Genomic DNA, 18,166 nt, shown 5'->3' on the forward strand with positions numbered 1-18,166 from the left:
GGAGCACTGGAGACCTCCTTCTCAAACAGGCACAGACGTAACGCTGAAAGGCTCATTAGGGTTGTATAGTTTTAATATTTTGCCCAATGCACGTCCTGAACTCTCCTAATGCCTCCTGTGCCCATCATTCCTTCGGGCTGAATCAATGTGTAAGTCTCAGCATCGCATCCACACCGATGGAAAGATCATTCACAGACCACGGACTCACCACAGGCCTTAAGTTATTGCAGCACCGCTATTACACAGACTAAAATGCCACAACTGGATCATTACAAGTTCTTCAGGGCCTTTTCTTTAAAACTGATGGGAGGATTTGAGAACGTTGAATGAAACAAGCAGAGACATGATATTTTCCTGGCCTTTCACCTGACTGGTGGCACAGCTTTAGGTCTAGGAGGGGAGAGGCAAGGAGGACAGGAGATGTAAGATAAGGAGAGCCACGGCTGAAGCTACAGAGATGAGTTTAGTTCTCTCACTCCAGGCCCTCAAGTATAGAGACTATGTTCATTCCATGTTCATACTCTTATGAGTAAAAAGAAATTTTGGTAACCAGAAAGTTTTTGATTTCTCAGCAAGAATCATCTCTACCACATCTCACCAGAACTTGCTCAGAAAGTCAAGGTCTGATTTCAGAAGAAGTAGTGAATTTTTTTTGTTAAAATGTCAGTCTGATGGTCAAGAATACCTGACCAGCTTTTGGAGTTTGTGCTTTCTTTCCCAGTACAGTCACAGCAGGGGCTCTTTACCCACTTATGTACAGCTGATTTTGTGCACCTTCCATCCTAACTGCATGCCTATTAACATCCTTCTTTCCAGCATTATTCAGGTAATAGCTAGGAATTCCTCCCCACCACCCCCAGAGGTGCTAGGATGTGTCTAAGGTCTTCACACAGCCCAGCCCAGCTGGAAGAACCAAGAACAGACCCCCACCCCGTGCAGGATATGCATGATTTTTATCGTCTAGCATCTAATATCGGGTTACGCCTTAGCCAGACTTCCTTATCCTATGCCCTTAAGTTAAGCAACCACCACTGCAACAGTTAATACTAACAATTTACATGGCGTCTCAGGCATTTTGTCTAAAATTAATGAAGTCCAGCCATTACCAATTAACATCATGCTCTTTATTCCACTCCTCTGAAATCGATTAATGTTACCCCAGCGCTTAAAGGCTTCCACTCGCCTCCGAACGAGTCCGTTTGCCATCCTATAGTTTGGATCAAAAGGACAGCTAATGCTTGCTGTACAATTTCAAACTTTTTCCTGGGTTTACCGTGTGCTTGCAGAGAGAAGACCACTTGACAGAGGGGTGGTAATGATCCCCATATGCCACCTGACAAGGCCATGATCTCGGCTTCAATTCCCTTCGATCTATCAGCTCCTCTCAACACCCTTGGCCAAGAGACTCTTGGAGCACTCAAGGAATGATTTCTTTTGTTAGAGGCTCTGGCTTTGTTTCATTCATTGATTAATCTAGAGCTGCCAATTTAGGGCTGCACATGATTTTCTGCAGACAGTTATCTGGTGTTGCCTTGTCCCACAGAGACATCTTTTGGAGCCTTTCTTGATTAACACATTTCCTCCCAACTCTGAATTCTAGACCTAGAATTCAAGGCAACTATAACAACAGATGACAAGTAACTCCGCTGTTAAATGCAAACCATTGTTAGTATCTTTCTGCATTTCAGATGTTACGCCTGGTTTTGAATCCCATTACTCTGATTTCAATTACCTTACCATCTTCAGTAGTTTTCCCAGTTTCCACCAGAACTGTTTTGTTTTGGTGTTTTGTTTTTTGTTTTTTTAAAATCTGACAAATTTCCTGGTCGCCCTCCCTACTACAGATTGTATAAAACTGTCTTCCCCAATGCCTTTGCTCTTCAGAAACTTGGATCCTATCCAACCCCAATTTAGCCCTTGAAGACTCTTAAATATACCAACAAGACACTTTTTGTCATCAAAGAAATATTTTTGTGTTCAGACAGTCCTCAAAATAGATCTGGGAAGATATTTAGATATGCCTATATTAGGGGTGACTAAACCAGAATGGCTATAATAAGCAGCAGCCTTTTGCAACTGAATAGGCAGCTTTTCTCTTTCCCCCAGGCAATTCATAGCTGGATTTGGGATATGCGATGAGCAGTGTGGAAGCTGCATCACTAACAAAAAGGCTTTTGCAGTGCTGGAGACTGTTACATGCATTTCCTCTGTGTGTACACATGAAAGAGCACGTGTGAGGAAGGATCTCCAGTACAACGTGCTTTCTAACAGACTCCACTGTATATTAATGATAACCTCATTTATTTTTGCTGGTATATAATGTGCTTGTAAGACTAATATTGATAGTTGTCTGAGTCTCTTAAAGCCTGCAAATTAACTAACTACACACAACTAAATGACGGAAACGCAGTTGTGAAGGATGCTTTCTCTAAAGCATTGACTCATGTAATTGATGACAATAGTTTCCTTTTTAACTGGTTGCTGCTGCACATAGTGGGAGGCAGCATGAATTGCATATCCTCTATTGCTAAGTGACAGCTAAGATTAAGCAGATGCTCACTAGGGTATTATCCCTTATGCAAACAAATGATAATTTCCTTCGTAAGCGACCTGACTCATAAGGAATTGTGTGGGCTCTGCCACCTATTCTGAATTTCTTCCCACCAGACAGGGCACTCTCATTTACCTCTGTACAACTTGAGGACTTTGCTGAAGTTAATGAGATTGTACCTGGGCAGAGGTGATAAGGGGAACTGCTGATGTGGTCCTGGCATGGGAAAAGCTAGAGACCTGCATTTAGAATATCTTCCTGAAAAGTCACAATCTCGTGAAAGGATGGTAGTGACCACACGGCTTTTGCATGATGAATATGCAATTCTTTGTCCACCAAGGAGAAAAATCAGCCTCGAATAAGGACATAACGAGGGACTTGACAGGATCTCTGAAGCCCACGGTCCTACTCTGTTCCCACATCACAGCCTTCTTGAGCATCATTTGGCAAATTCCTCAGCCTGAGTTTGTCACATGCATTTAAGCGTCTGACTGCATATGTGTGTACCAGAATTTGTGGCAGATTTCCCACCCAGTTGCTTTCACGCTATGGTTCCTACTGAGCTAAATACTTCTGAGGCTTCAGCCCTCAGGTGTAGCTGGTAAAGTGGAGCTAACTGCACTCCTCTGTTCAACTGCATGTGTTAGGAGTCAGTGCCTGCAGGGTTTTCACATGCTGATGCACCACTGAAATTGGATTGCAGTAAATGTTAGCGAGAAAGATGAATGGCCCCAGTATGATAGTGGGACCTTTGAGAACTTTGGCATGTTAGTGTCTCAGAAGGGACCTGAGAACCACATAAATAAGTTTAGAAAAGTTTCAGAAGGACCAGCACAGTCCATGTGGGAGCCCTCAGAATGATTAGGCTCATTAAAAATTGATATTAGAGATGCTTGGTTAGACAAAGAGCAGCACATCCATTAAGCTGCTGTTTACATGTGGTTTGTAAGAGTCAGCCCCACGACCACAGCATTTTCATTATGAGCAGCAAATATTTAAAGCTGAATAAAACACCCAGATCACAGAGCGCAGTCACAGGCTACGTGGTATTGTGACAAGTTCATCTTTGAGGTATAGTACATGGGTGTGAATAAAATTAAAGTTAGCTTTAATGATTTTAATTACAGTCAGTCTTCCTCGTAGGCTGTGTATTTCCAGAACATTAAGAGATTATTCCTGTTTTCCCCTTTCAAATGCTGTTTTTGAGGACCATCTGCCACAGTCAGGCCAGGCCTCCCCTTCAACCTTAGCAAAGCAAGTTCTGGGTGCCCACAAAAGTTGCCACAGCTGACTTGTGGTGGCTCCCGTACCTGCTGGCCACCCCGCGCAGAGGAGATGCACGCTTGAAACGAGAGCTGTTTCCATTAGCATCAGCTGCTACAACTGGGCTACACTCTGTAGCAGAGCACCAGAGGAAGAGCAGTTTATTACTGGAGATTATTGGCACCAGGTTTCTAAGAGGACTCCCTCTCATCCAAGATCTAAGCGGCAGGCAAACAACTTCCCAGCAGTCATCCTCAGCCGTGCAGAGGAAGACACAGGCCATCACAGTGACGGAACCAAAGCAGCCATTAAACCTTCCTTTCCTATGCGTCATTCCTTCATCAGCACCTTGGACTGGACAAGAAAACCCCACAGCCTTATCAGTGTGAGCAGCGAGCTCCTTCCCAGTGAGGCCCCAGCCCAGAACAGCGTGTTGTCCTCAGCACGATTAACCCCGTTGGCTCTCCCTGCGCGCTGGTGTTCTCCCGGACCAAGGCCCAGGTCATTACGTGGCACTACCCGAGAAGGGGCAGCCCCGTTTTCAGCAGGGTCCTGGCAGGAGCCTTGCTTCCACCGCCAGCGCGCCGACGGGAAGGGGTGCAGGCGAGCCCCCGGCTGAGGGTGCTCCCTCCGCCCGCTCCGCAGCGCTTCGGCATCAAATCCAGACCCGCTTTGCCTGGTCACCCCGCCTGCCCCCGTGCCAAGAGACGGGAAGCCCCCAGCAGCACCGACTGTGACAAAAGGCCTTTTCCCTGAATAATTTCCAATTTAGAAAACCTCCAGACGGGCTTCTGTCTCAACGCAGACATGCTACCCATGCTCTAGGCATTAACAAGTTTATAAAGACAGTTGCAGCACAACAGACATCACACTTAATGAGAGACTGTTTGCTTAGGGGGTAAGCAGCAGAAAGGCAACTGTTCGTACTGAGAAGTAAGTGTACTGGGATATAAAAGATCTAGAAGTTTATTTTACCCAGAGTTAAAGTAAGGACTGCATAGGGGTAGTTCATTGTTCTGTTTTCATAAAGTCATTTAAGTAGCAAATGGCCCCTGAAACTGATACTATGATTTGAGTCATGTTGGAAGACATATTGAATTAATGATGCAGGTGTGGGTTGTTGTTCCAAAAAACTTTTTTATAGCAACAGTGGGAGAGGAGAAGGGGAGGGGGGAAGTTAAATGAAAAGATTTGGTCTATGTTATGTTTTTCTAATATTTGAATTTTAGCTAAGATTACTCTTTCTCCTCTCTTTAATATATTGTTTTAAATAAAAAATGCTAATAAATCTTGAGAGAAATATGTCATAGTGGAGTTTAAAAACTGTAGTGCAATATATAACAGTTCATAAAATATTCTATTCAAATAGCCAAAATTGTAGTGCATTTGGACCAGAAGTAGTTAACTGCAGGAACAGCATTTTATTAGCTACTAAAATTAAGAAAGAGTACTGCTGTTTCACAGCCAGATAATTAAGTACCGTTTTCTCTTTTTTAATACTATAAAATTAAACTTCCTGTTTAAATGGCCTGGTGGGGACTGTAGGCAAAGGGTCGTCTGATGAGCCCTCCGGGCAAATCCAGAAACACAACATAGCACTTATTCACACAAGACTTTAACAGGGTGGAAAACACTGATTGAGGAAAAAAATGCTGCAGTAAGCGAAATATTGCAGGTAATAAATCAGAGATCCATTTTTTCACATCATTTTGGCTAATCCATTAAATCTCAGTGCAAAGGAATCTATCAGAAACAGAAGCCACTGCCTTCACTTCTCCGTCTCCAAATGTTATTAAAACTGTATAAGCAGTGAAAGAACTCAATTAAACCCAGTGCACTGATGAGATGTTCCAGTCACGCCTGGCCCACCAACTTCTCCTGGCTCCCCTTTTGTCAGTGACAGTTTTGCTAAGTCTGTTCCTTAGCAGGGATTACACTCCAGCGCTTCGTTAGGGTGAACATTTTCTCCGTGTTATTTTACAATGCTTTCTTCCCCACTCAGTCTCTCTCTCGTCTACCCCAAAATCAATTGTTAGCAGCAGAATAATACCTAGGTTAACAACCTATAGTAGGTGCACTTCTTTCACCCCTCAGTCTTATCCTGCTATGAATCTGTATGCTGTGAAAGAAAGTTATTCCTGCTTTGACTGAGCAGCTCTGCAAAGAGAATTACCCCAACTTTGCAAACACGAACGTGAATTCTGACAGTCTGCAATTAAATGGTGAACTCGCACTACGCAGCACGCTGGTAAATGAAAGAGTCCCGCTCGAAGCGGGCAAGAGTCTCACCATTAACTACCCAGCCTCTGTTTCTCTGTATTACAGGGTTGTTTTTATTGGTTCCCCTCGACCGTGCCACCTGCAGATGCTGCAGCGCGGGTTGCTGCTGCCCCAGCAGCTCCCCAGGAGCAGAGCCTGCGGCCCCGGTGGCGCGGGGCTCTGCGGGCAGGTGTCCCCTCCCGCGGGCCAGCAACCCGCACACCCCGCCTGCCCACGCACAACGGAAAAGCCAAGCGACTCTCACATTTACTGTTCAAGTTGCAGTTTACTTTCTAGTAAAAGCTGGAGAGGTTAAACTCACCCATGAAGGCTTACTGAGTAATAAAATATTGTCTTCAGCTTTACCAAACACTACAAGTGCAACTGCTGTTGGTCGGCTCAAATATTTTATGTTTTGTCCAAAACCACATACTAATAAAATGCTTCCATAGACCACAAAATTACCAAAAGAAATAATAATGTTATGGTTAAGGCACTTTATTAGGATTTGGGAGATCCAAGACCATTCTTTCCCTTGCAGATGATGTCCTTTGGACCCTACGCAAACCACTTCATGGGAATTCATCCCCACCGCACGTTAGCATCCAGATAACTAGGTGCCTGGTCTAAATTACTCACTAAACCACTTAAATCACTCCCCAGCCTATGGGAAGGCAGACAGGACAATTCACCTCATCTTAAAAAAAAAATAAAAATCAAGATTTGGGGTTGACTGCCCCTCAGTATGTGCATATTAATGTCATTTCGTTTGCTCTGGAGCACACGGATCCTTGGAGCCAGGACTCCACGCACAGACTGTGCTGCTGTCTAGGACCATCTTCCACAAGGAGCCCACAAGTATGAGCTTATGGCAGTTTTGTACAAACCACACATTCCCCCCCGAGGAAAGACTTCTGCACCACCTCACAGGAGGGGAAGATCGGGTCTATGCGGAAGAGGGAGTTCCAATTCATAAAGAATTCTGGGATTTTAAAATTCATGGCCTTTTAGCTGAGAGCAAAACTCCAAAATACCAAAATCAATTAAGTAATTTAAAGCCTGGATTGACTGAAATATTTTATTACATCAAAACATTACTTCAGTTTCAAATTTCTACCAGTATGCATTCATTCTACAGAACAAAATTTAGAAGAACACTGAAAATCCATAGTGACACTTGATAATAGTATGAACATGGTCTGCTTTATTCCGCTACAGCTTTTGGCTTACATTTTCCTTCTGAAACAAAAATTCAGGAAAATTTGACTTAGCTTTGTGAAGCATTTTGATGTAATGTGGTTTTGGCAACATTTCAGTCTAGCACCAGAGCATCGCATCTTGTTTGCAAAAAAAATCTCAGAAGAATGTGGGATTTGCTTTGCTCAGCTTTCATTATTGATTTTAAGTTACCGCTGGTTCCCTGGAAGTTCAGCATTGCAGAAGTCTTGAGAGCCTAAAGGAGTGGGTTGGTTGTTTCTTTTCCCCCCCTCACAAGAATATGGACAGAAGAGGACATAGTTCATGTCAACCTTTTTTGTTATGTTTTCTCATGGCTTCCTGAATTCTGGGTAAAACTCACCTGGCCAAGCATCACTTAATTTCCTCATGAGATCCAATAGACAATTTCTATGTCATCTCACTTGAGAGAAAGTGAAAATGAAAAAGAGCCACCCAGCATTCTGTCAATTCTGCCACAAGCACAACTCTTCACTCCGCTAAACCAGGACATTTCAAACACACTGAATTCGTCCCATTGGCAAACAGCAGTTCCTCCTGGAAGGAATCAATTTGCAGTTTCACAAACAAGCAAAGACAAACCAAACAATCATTCCCCCAGTGCTTCATCCCCCACACTGAACAGGGTGTTACATCAATGGGGAGGAGAATTCCCCTGTCTGGCCCAGAGAGAGTCACCGCGCTCTGTCAATTGTCATTAACGGGGAATCCTTTGCAGTATCCAAACTTATTTTCCTGGTTTAACTTTAGATGTAAGTTTTTGGCCGCTCTCAAGCGTCCCACTTTACCAACCCCAACTGGCCGTAGGATACAGTAGCTGTGAAACTTTATGGACGGCTTTGCTCGCAAAATCCTTTTGTGCATTATGGTAAGGCAACACCACATTTTCATAGCGAAGTACATTTCAAACCTTAAAAGCGAAAATAAAGTCTTTTATGTTGCTATTACGTCTGAGTAAAGCCTGGTTATCAGATTTCATCCCTCTGTTCTTCGGGGGCCGTTGCATCAGATTGCTCTCCAGATAAGCCACTGAGACTGCGGGATCTCCTTCATGCGCCCTGCGCAGAGCAGGGAGGGAGCTCTCTGGAGAGACTGAACACTCGAACCAGGTTGCAGCAAAGAGGTGCTTTACTTTATAGCAATAACAAACCTCTCCTAGAAGTAAATCACACTATGTAATGTTTAGTCTCATTTAATCTAATATTGGTTGCTAATGGGCTCTGATCTTGCTTGTATATGTAAGGAATTCATTCCAATTGGTCAAGTGTTGAGATTAGCTTTTGCATTTCATTTGGAGCGCTCAGCACTTGATACCTGAGTAGGTCAGTACAAGCTGCTTTTAAAATCAAATATTAAGAGCTGAAAATACAAGAGTTATAAACTAATAGTCTAATACTTTTTCTATTTATTTCCAATTAACCTTAAAAATGATAGCAAGCACATAAGAAGATGGACAAGGACACTCAGTATAAGGGGTAAATGTTTAGAAAAAGGCATGTTTAAGTTCTTCTGGAATATTTATTTGTTTACTTTTAGAAAGTGTCAGAACACAGCATAAGTATTAACCCTATGTTAAGAAGGCCTGTAGAGAAAGCGAGTAGCAGAATACCTTTCAGGTTTTGTTTTGCTGAATTGCAGAGTTTTAGACAAGATTAAAAACCACTGCAATAAGAAAAAATAAATTCCTTAGGTTTCTTGCTTGGGCTAAAAGGGACACAAGTGCTTTTATCCAAAGGAGCATCCTACCATTACAGGTGCTAATGATACCAATGAATAAGACTGTCTCAGATTTTACTCTTCCACAATTTTTTCATACATTCATTTCACTCTACACTCAGATAATTTTTCCCCCAAATTGATTCACATGGTTCTCAGCTGTATTTAACTTTGTCAGACTGCAATTGCAATGCTGCACACAGCCTTGAAAATAGAAGTTGGCAGTATTCATCATGTTCATATACATAGAACAGCTTTTTTGATACAATAGGTCACGTGGCAATACGTATAGCACTGAAAATGCAGGATTATTAAATTACTGTTGAAACTGCAACAATAGATCATAGACCAATAATGTAATAGAAGTAAAGGGGTTACGAGGGATCATGTTTTATATTGGACTAATTATGAATTAGATGGTCTAGAATTGTGACCAGTTTGAGTTAAACAATGGAATAACAGCAGAAGAAAATATCTATCTTGATACTGATATGTACTTTACAAACATTTTCAGTATGGTGTCTCTTCATTTCTCCCCTTTTCCATAGTTGTAAGTAAGTAATGTTATGTTCATAGAAGAGTTCCCTGAAAATTGTTTTCTCTCACCTTTACCATGTACAGCAGGTAGCAGGGCAAACTGGCTTTAGAACTGAAACGCCCACCTTCCAAGGCTGCTTCCCCACGCAGACAGGTTGAGCTGAGGTTTGGTTAGCTATTGAAAGCTCAGGCCAGCTTTACTGAAAGTTTCTTTTAAATACAGGAACAGTTCAGACAGACTTTCAGTGATCCCAAGATAAATTTCAAGCCCCCAAACCACACAGGCACGCACGGGCTGGGTGAGTTTCAGTGTGGAATTTTAGGGTTCATTAGCACAGTGAAAGACCTAAGAAATGGCAACTCATATTAAGTCTCTGAAATCTGGCCCAAGCTCCCCCTACCACCAAATGCTGCTCCAGCCACTACCTGCCTAGGTGAAATCTATTTTTCATCTTTTTAAAATTCATTTTTATTGCACAGACCCACACTCCCTTCAGCCACGTTCTTTTCTGAATGCCAGGCAAACAGAACAGTCATCTCTGCATGAGACTCCCTAATTGGCAGCAGAGCCCTGGCCCAGCCAACATCTGCAGCTGGTTTTGGTGATAATAAATCAGGGGTGGGGGGTTTCAGCATGGCAAGCTGCCAAGGAGCTTTCCTTTCCCCATTTAGCCAAGAAATGGGAAGACAACAGGGAGGACTGGGGCAGCTCCAGTGCGCAGGGGTGCTTAGAGAGAGAGAAAAAACAATCAGATGTATCTACAACCAGCCATCAGTCTCCACTTAGACTTGCAGCTTTCTAAGAAACAAGCTGGACCGTGTCACACAGCCCAGACAACAAATGCCTTTCTTCCACCACTGAGCAGTAACTTCTCCAGGAAGCCTCAAAAATATCAAACATTAAAACAAGGGCACAAATGCAGGAGCAATTGCTTCCCAGAAATGAAGGGCTCCTACCCCAGTCCTAAGAGGATTTCAGAGCTGCCCGAGTTCATGGTTGTTCTGTGATCACCTAACACTCACTGAAAACACTTCCGCAGATACGTTTACAATCATCAGATTGGATCCTCAGACCCAAATGCTGGATTTCTCCAGATGCCTGTAGTACTGACAGCTCGATGCAGTCCTTTGCTCAAAATCCAGGTGAAAGAGAAACCATGGATGTGAGGTAATCCTAATTCTGAACGGGGAAATTCAGACTGGGGGGGGGGGAAATGAAAGGCAGTAACAGTTGTCTAAAACAACTAAGAAATTGAAATTTGTAGCCAACAGAACAGAGCTGTTAATTTAAATGCTGCTGAGACTTTCCTGCTGATCCTTGCAGCACAGTTTTATGCATTTTTTAATCAGATTGCTCAGGTATTGAGCAATGTAAAAGAGGCTGGCTGTAAAGGCCGAGGCACAGAGCTCCACTTATTGCACATTCATGTCCACACCCCAGCTATATTCTTGCAGGGAGAAAAAACACTTCAGAGAACACATTTTTAATTAAAACAGTTTGGTTAGAGATGCTGAATAACAAGCTACAACTTCCACTTATTACAAGTGCAAGTATCCAGGCTGACACTCCTTTTTCGCAGCACAGAGCCCTCCATACTGCCAGCTTCAGAAAGAAGGCCCACAGGGTCCTCCTTGGACACCCTGCAGCAAAGCCTGCTGTGTCCTCCGTGGTTTTTCACTTGCCCCTGCTGCCAGAAGCACTTCCCTTAGCTCTTAGTGCTGAGATGCCCTAAGGTGCCCTCACTGTTCCCAGTGAGAGAACTTTACTCGCCCTCAGCCCCCCAACAAGGGAATTAAAACTGGGAAAGAAGCGGTGAGTGATTTGAGCCCTCCCCGAGAGTGGGTTAAGCTTGGAGGTACAGATCTGCGTTTGGCTGAAACCAGCTGATCTTGACTAAGTCCTCCCAAATCCCAATGAGTAGTTGTTTGTGTTGCACCGGAGAAGAGAGAAGAGTGGTTTGAGCTGCAAGGGAAAGACCTCAGTCCTTAGTGCAGTGAAAACCACCCTCCCATGTCAGAAGTGCCCTCCATTCAGAGAGCAGAAATTGCAGACTCTGCCTTTCAAGGTGGCTGGTGCTGTATCAATTCATTCTGGCAAATGATTCCCGATAGTCTTCATACTAGTATTTCCAACCCCAGAGCAAGCCAAACCCCTGACTCTCAAGGCTGCCTTTACACCAACCCTCTACTCGCACTAGGATATATTTCAGGCATTTTACAATCTTCATTCACAGCTCAGCCCATCACATCTAGTTTGGTCCCCGTCCTTCCTTCAGCCTTAGCACCTTGCCACCTCATACTGCTCTCTCCTGCTGTTGAAGGTTCCCCGACCAACTACTGCTCCCTACCAGAGTCTTGCATCTCTATTGTAAGAGTTCTCTTCCATAATAAACGTCCACCTCATTTACAAGGTCACAGTTATGGTTAGTCTGAATCCAGTTACGCAAGCAACAAACTACACCTCTGTAGGGCAAAATCACTGAAGAATGCTGCAGAGTGATTCAGTTCTGGGAGAATTTAGTCCTTTAAAACCAGCAATAATAATTAGCACAATTAAGAATGTATCTGCCACTTACTGCAGTGCCACCTTCGACAACTGTAAAGAGTCAGGTATTACACCACTTGGAAGTAGTGATTCACATTTGCAAAAATAATATCTGGCAGGAAGTATTTCTTGAGCTTATTTAAGCTTTAAAATCTATGGAAGGAGCTGTGCATGATATCCTGTTTGAAGGCATTTCTAATTTAAATTAATGACCTGAAGGATCTCTCAAGGCAATAATGATCTTATTGTACTAAATCCTGCAATAGCTGAAATGAATTATAAATTCCTCTAACTGATTTAGTGGTTAACATTCTGAATCATAGCTAACCGATGCAATGCTTTCTGAGTTCCAGCATCAGATTAGATGAAACTATATAGGCTGTCCTCAACCTCCCTGGCTGGTTTGGAACAGTCAGTGAAAAATGTTCTCCTCCTGAGTCAGTGGAAAGCAGAGCAGCCCTGGAGGTGATAAGCCTAGACTTCTGGGAAGGCAACCACATCTCATCTGGGCACCTGATTTCCAACACTTCGCTTGACAGAGATGCTGGAGCACCCAAGAGGCAGAGGAACACCAAGTAGGAAGGCAAATTCACTAACAAGATGAGACCTGCTCCCCCCAAAGACAACTGGAGATTTGTCACTGCCTTTATAAAAAGCATGATCTGACTAAACAAGAAGCTCTTGAAAATTTACATTGCACACCCCGTTTGCTAATGGTAAGGATCATTCTTGTTCTAGTGATGATTTGCACATTTGTAAGTCCATATGTCACGTGTATACAGAACATAGTAAAAAATAAGACGGATAAAATTTCCCTTTGAAAAGACATAGAACCAAATTGCCCCTGAAAAAAAGTGCTTTCAGCAGCTGAGAAAAGTAGTCTGTTATTTTACTTGCCGGCCAAACTGCGCATGAAGCAACTGGTCAGGACTTGCGTTTAGTACTTGTTTCATAGACGTTATTACGAGTATAGAGGTCTTCCTCCCTGTATAATCTAAGGGATTTATGTATGGCTTGGAACAGCCTATTTTGTACATCATCTGCATTTTGTCAAATTTTGCCATTTCTTATTCTGTTCAAGATGCTGTAAACAAAGCATTTACTCCAAGCATGGCTCTATTTTAAGCTCTAAAGATATCACCAGAATTAGGTTTTGTGCTCTGTTATGAACTTAAGCGATGTACCAAGCTGTAAAATGCTACTTACTAAAAGTATTAGCAAATCCACAATCCACTTCCAAGTGAAGGCTCAACAAGTTTATTGTTGTGATACCTGACTGGGAGGAAGTCAGTGTTTTCAACTCTGTTTCCTTTTGAGCTGAGCAGATTTGTTTGAACCCCTAATTCAAAACACAGCTTTAACTTTCTGAGCCCACATGGCGAAAAAAACCACTGGTGTAAGTAAATCACCAGTACTTAATAATTATTAACAAGAACTTTGGAGAAGTGGAACTACTGAGCTGCATATCTCCCTGGCTACGGTCATCCTTATGAGACATTTCAACAGTGAGTAACGACCTCCCCGCACACCTCCACATCCCAGCGGCAGGCACAGAACACTTGCTACAATTCTCTTTGTTCTCTTCACTATTTTCTCTACTCGTGCCTAACAGCATGCTTCAACATGGAATCAAGTCAATACTTAGAGACACCAGGATGCCAGGTAGCAGCCACACAACATAAAAATCGTCCCATCTTGTAAATGGCTAATTTATTGCCCTTGTTCCTCTCCTTCCCAGTGTATGTTTTATTACTTTAAGGCTCTTTTCTCAGGGACAAACTTTGCCTCCCATTATTTCTAGCTTGTATGCAGTGTTGAAAGCCTGAAAAAAAATGATAAATTAAATGAGAAGGAAATGTTTAAGGGTTCCTATTCATAACAAAAATACTTAAGGCAGCTTGGGCCATGAATCTTCCACAAGCAAGTTGAGATATACATAAAGAACCCAATTCAGAAAAGAAGTGTGGAGGACTTTCATGGATGCCTGCTGTTCAGTGGATTTATGGGGGTAGAAGCTGGTATGTGGGTAGAGTCCAGGCAAGTAATTAGTTCCTTGCAGAACTCAAATATGGAGTTAGCTTTTCCCAATTGTTCAAAGGCTTTTTACCCAAGCAGTGGGTTAGCAATAAGCAGGTCTGCTTTCACATTGTCCGGTGTCTGCTTGTTCTGTGGCTGAACACTGCTCTGAACTAGTTGCCTCTTGTGTGTGAAGATTAATGAATGATCAAGTCCTGGTTTTTTGTCAGCAGAGACACGTGCATCTAATTAAAGGATTCAGAAATCTGGCAGAAAAGTCCCATGGTGTTTTTCAAAGCCACCCAAAGTTTTTGTTTGGTTTAATTTTCCAGTTATGCCCAGTTAATAGGGATTAACTTACAAACCTCTTTTACCTTTTTCTACGTATGTCAGCTCTTGAGTTAACGTAGTGGTGAAACTGCTAGATCCATAAATCCTGTGGATTTAAATCATGTGTTTACCCACGGAACAGGAATAGGCCTGGACTATGGCAGAGCGGTGCCCCTGTCATCATGTCTCACTCTGACACAGAGGACCACCTTTTGGGTTAGGTCCCCTTCATCTGTCCTTCCAACTCTGATGATTTTCAACAAATGTCAACTCCTGCCAACAAACCAAGGTTCTGGGTTTTTTTTTTAAGTCCTAGAACCCACAAACTGAACCAGGACCACCCATTTTGCATAAACAAACAAAAACAAGCAGAAATTCTACAAGAACTGGCCGGATATGGACAGAAATGTTTAAATTTCCTTTTACAGGCTGGTGAAGATCTAGCAGCTTCTTTCTACAGGTAGACTTCCACATAACAGAAAGGTCTGGCTCACAGCCCTCCCCACAGGGAGCCCTGCCACAAAGGGAAGCTTCCTTCCCTTGGCATGTTTCCTTACACAATAAGGGAATAATTATCGCATTATTGTAGATAGTTCACTCTGAGCTGCTGCAAAATAAGTCCGAGAAGTTGTAGTGCTGTTCATGAGACAGCAGAGACCGAGAGCTCGTGCATGACAGCCTGGGTCTGCTGGATAACCAGACCTGGCAATAAACTAAGTACATGTTAATCAGCCTGCGTCTGGACTGGTGGTGGTGGGGAATAAAACAATCTTTAAGCCTGCATAAAATGGTGAAACATAGTCATCCTTAATTTGAACCACCTCAACATTCAGCTGTGCTGAGCACCAAGACCTTCATGTGCAATATCTCCTAACATCCAAATTTGCCTGGACTTTCAATTATCCAGACAATAATGAAAACATGTTGGTGAGGCAAGCATCAGGTTACAATCACAAATTCTTACTTCAATAACAGCCATAAAACAGAGACCTAAAGCATGTTTTTTGCTTTTTTTCCAAACATTAGCAACTCATCTGATACTTAGTCCAAGGATCCAGTTTCCTGCAAGCTGATGACATGTGAGACCACAACCCTGAGGCTGATATTAAATTATACATATATACATATATAAATATACAGAAAGAAAACCTGTGAAATTACAGACACAGATGTGTTATTGGTGTCATAATTTTTTCCCATTAAACACCGTATTAGGTTTATCCCCTTTCTATACTTGAAAATCTTCACATATAAAAGACGAATAGCAACTTCTCAAGGGGATCCTTGTGGTTTAACCTTGTTACAGGAGGTCAAATGCAACATACAAACTATATTGGTACAAAGATGACTGTAAAATGGAATTAGCCTTTTGCTCTCTGTTCAAATGGAAAGGAAGCAAACTTTCACATTTCTGAACAACTCCTGCTTCAGAACCCCAAAAGGGACTTGTGCACACTGGTCTCAGAGAAGCTTGAAGAGCACATTTTGTAGAGAAAGAACTAACAACCTGACACCCAGATCCTGAGTGCCACGATATTACACTTTTGAAACAGTGAACCATAATAATTTAGGTTTGAAGTAGCCCAGATTCGCACACCTTCGCACTGCTGACCCCCAACTTTAATAACTCACTTCTCTCACACACACACACACGACTAACCTGCTTGGCTAATACAGGCACAAGCTTCTCTGACAGCACTCCAGTCTTCTGTGTGGCAGGAAGATGAGACTCCTTTAAATTAAGAAAAAGAAAAAAAAAAGGGGGGAAAAAATTCCCATAATAAGTAGAGGTGCTGAGAAGGGATGTTGGAAAGAGAACTCAACTTTCTGTCCTTCCTTGACCACTCTACCAGCCCTGCATTCTCCCCACACACAGCCCAGGAAGATGAATCTTTATTTCTACCTGTTCCATTTTCTAAAACGAGTTCATGCTCTGAGCCTGCATTCCAGCACTGCCAGCTCTTACATATCTACAACGATCCTGTGATTTGATAAAAGGGGACTTGAAGAACACAAGAGAGCGATTCCTCCAGCATCTGGGGTACTTTTTTCTTGACCCACCTCCTCTTGACCTTGTGGGAATATGCTTCCATTTACCTCACCGGAGCGGTTAGGGGCTGCCTGCTTGTGGCAAGGAGTCCATGCCCCAGAAGTGCCTATTTTCCAGTATAAGAACTGTCTAATTTTCAAGCTTTCTACTTGAAGGTCAGGGGCTTGGGATGAACAACAACTATAGTACTGAAATAAGGGTGAGACAGGGTGCAGCAACGCTACTATTGGTTTGTGAGATAGTTAGGCAGCGTACCAACTCCTGACATGCCATTTTTCACGAGGCTCTTATGTCCAGTCTAGGAGGGCACAACCAAAGGTTCCCTCTCACTTTCCTATGGCCTCACACAACCACAACCTCTCCCACCTTCCCAAGAGCCCCTGTGCAAAGGGCTGGGAGCCTTGTGTTGCCCAGGCCATGCACCTCCAGCTCATGGAAGAAGTTCCTCCCCACACAATCCACCAGACAGAGGAAGCAAATCTCAAAAGACCTCTCAGCCCCAGGGGTAGGCAGCTGACAGAGTCAGGGAAGCTCTCTGGGTTCCTAGAGGAAAGGCCCAGACATACCAGCAAAAGCTCCAGCAGCATAGACCCTCCCAAGCAAGAGGAGCATCAGCAGAGGGGAGGAAAGCACAACCACCTTCTGCTTTATAGGAGCTTCAACCCACAGCTGCCTTCCACAGGCTTTCACCACCTGTAAACAACCTGCAGCTCACCTGGGCCTCCCTTTAGTTAATTAGCAGAGAAGGTTAAGTCTTCCTCTGCTAGATTAAACTAGAATGCACAGTGCAGAACAATCAGGCCCATATTTAGAAATTTCTTTCTCAGCTCTGTTCAAACAACATTGATAATACTGGAACTAGGAAGGAAGCCCTGTTATGTAATTTGGGATATTACTGATACTCTAAAAACCTGGGACCTCTTACCCAAGCCCACTGCTGGGATTCGGTGCAATTTGGGCTGAGAGCCTCTGCCCCAGGTCTTGATCAGGTTTTCCTGGTAGTTTGTTGGCTGCTGTGAGATATAAGCATACCCTAGAGCAAGAACATCTCACAAGCAGCCGAGCACAGAAAACTAATTCCCACCACAATAATTAATACCTCCAAATAATTATGATAGAGACCCTATCAAGTAGCATCCAAAGAGAAATGTCAAATCATTATTTTCTCATAATGCCCTTGGTAGTGTATCCGTTGGGATTTCATAAGGAAAAACTTCCTTCTCCTCCAGATGCTTAGCAGGCAAGACATCTGCAGGCCTTATGAATTTTACAGTCATACGAACAGAAACACAAAGCATAAGAACTTCCAAAGGAAGACACCAGCAGCAACACAATAAAGATCTTCATTATTTTTCCTTGACATTTTCATGACAGAATTCATGTAGAACATAAAAAAAGCATAAGGCATGTTTACTGGATGTTTTATAGTTCAATAAAACATAAATAAACAGCTTTTTAGATCAAAGCTACATGAATAAGGAAGCACTGTGGCTTCTGAGACCAAACTAATATATCACATAATCTGAAGTTGAAAGAAGTACTCCTGGCACTCCAGCTTTACTCTGGAGGAATCCCACCTTAAAGGCATAGTGCCTAACTTCTGACTTCTTATGTTGTAAGACACTTGTATTTTAACAAACAAGTACAACTGAGGTATTTGGGG

This window comes from Strix uralensis, chromosome 23 (genome assembly GCF_047716275.1).
Source record: "Strix uralensis isolate ZFMK-TIS-50842 chromosome 23, bStrUra1, whole genome shotgun sequence".
Lineage (NCBI taxonomy): Eukaryota > Metazoa > Chordata > Aves > Strigiformes > Strigidae > Strix > Strix uralensis.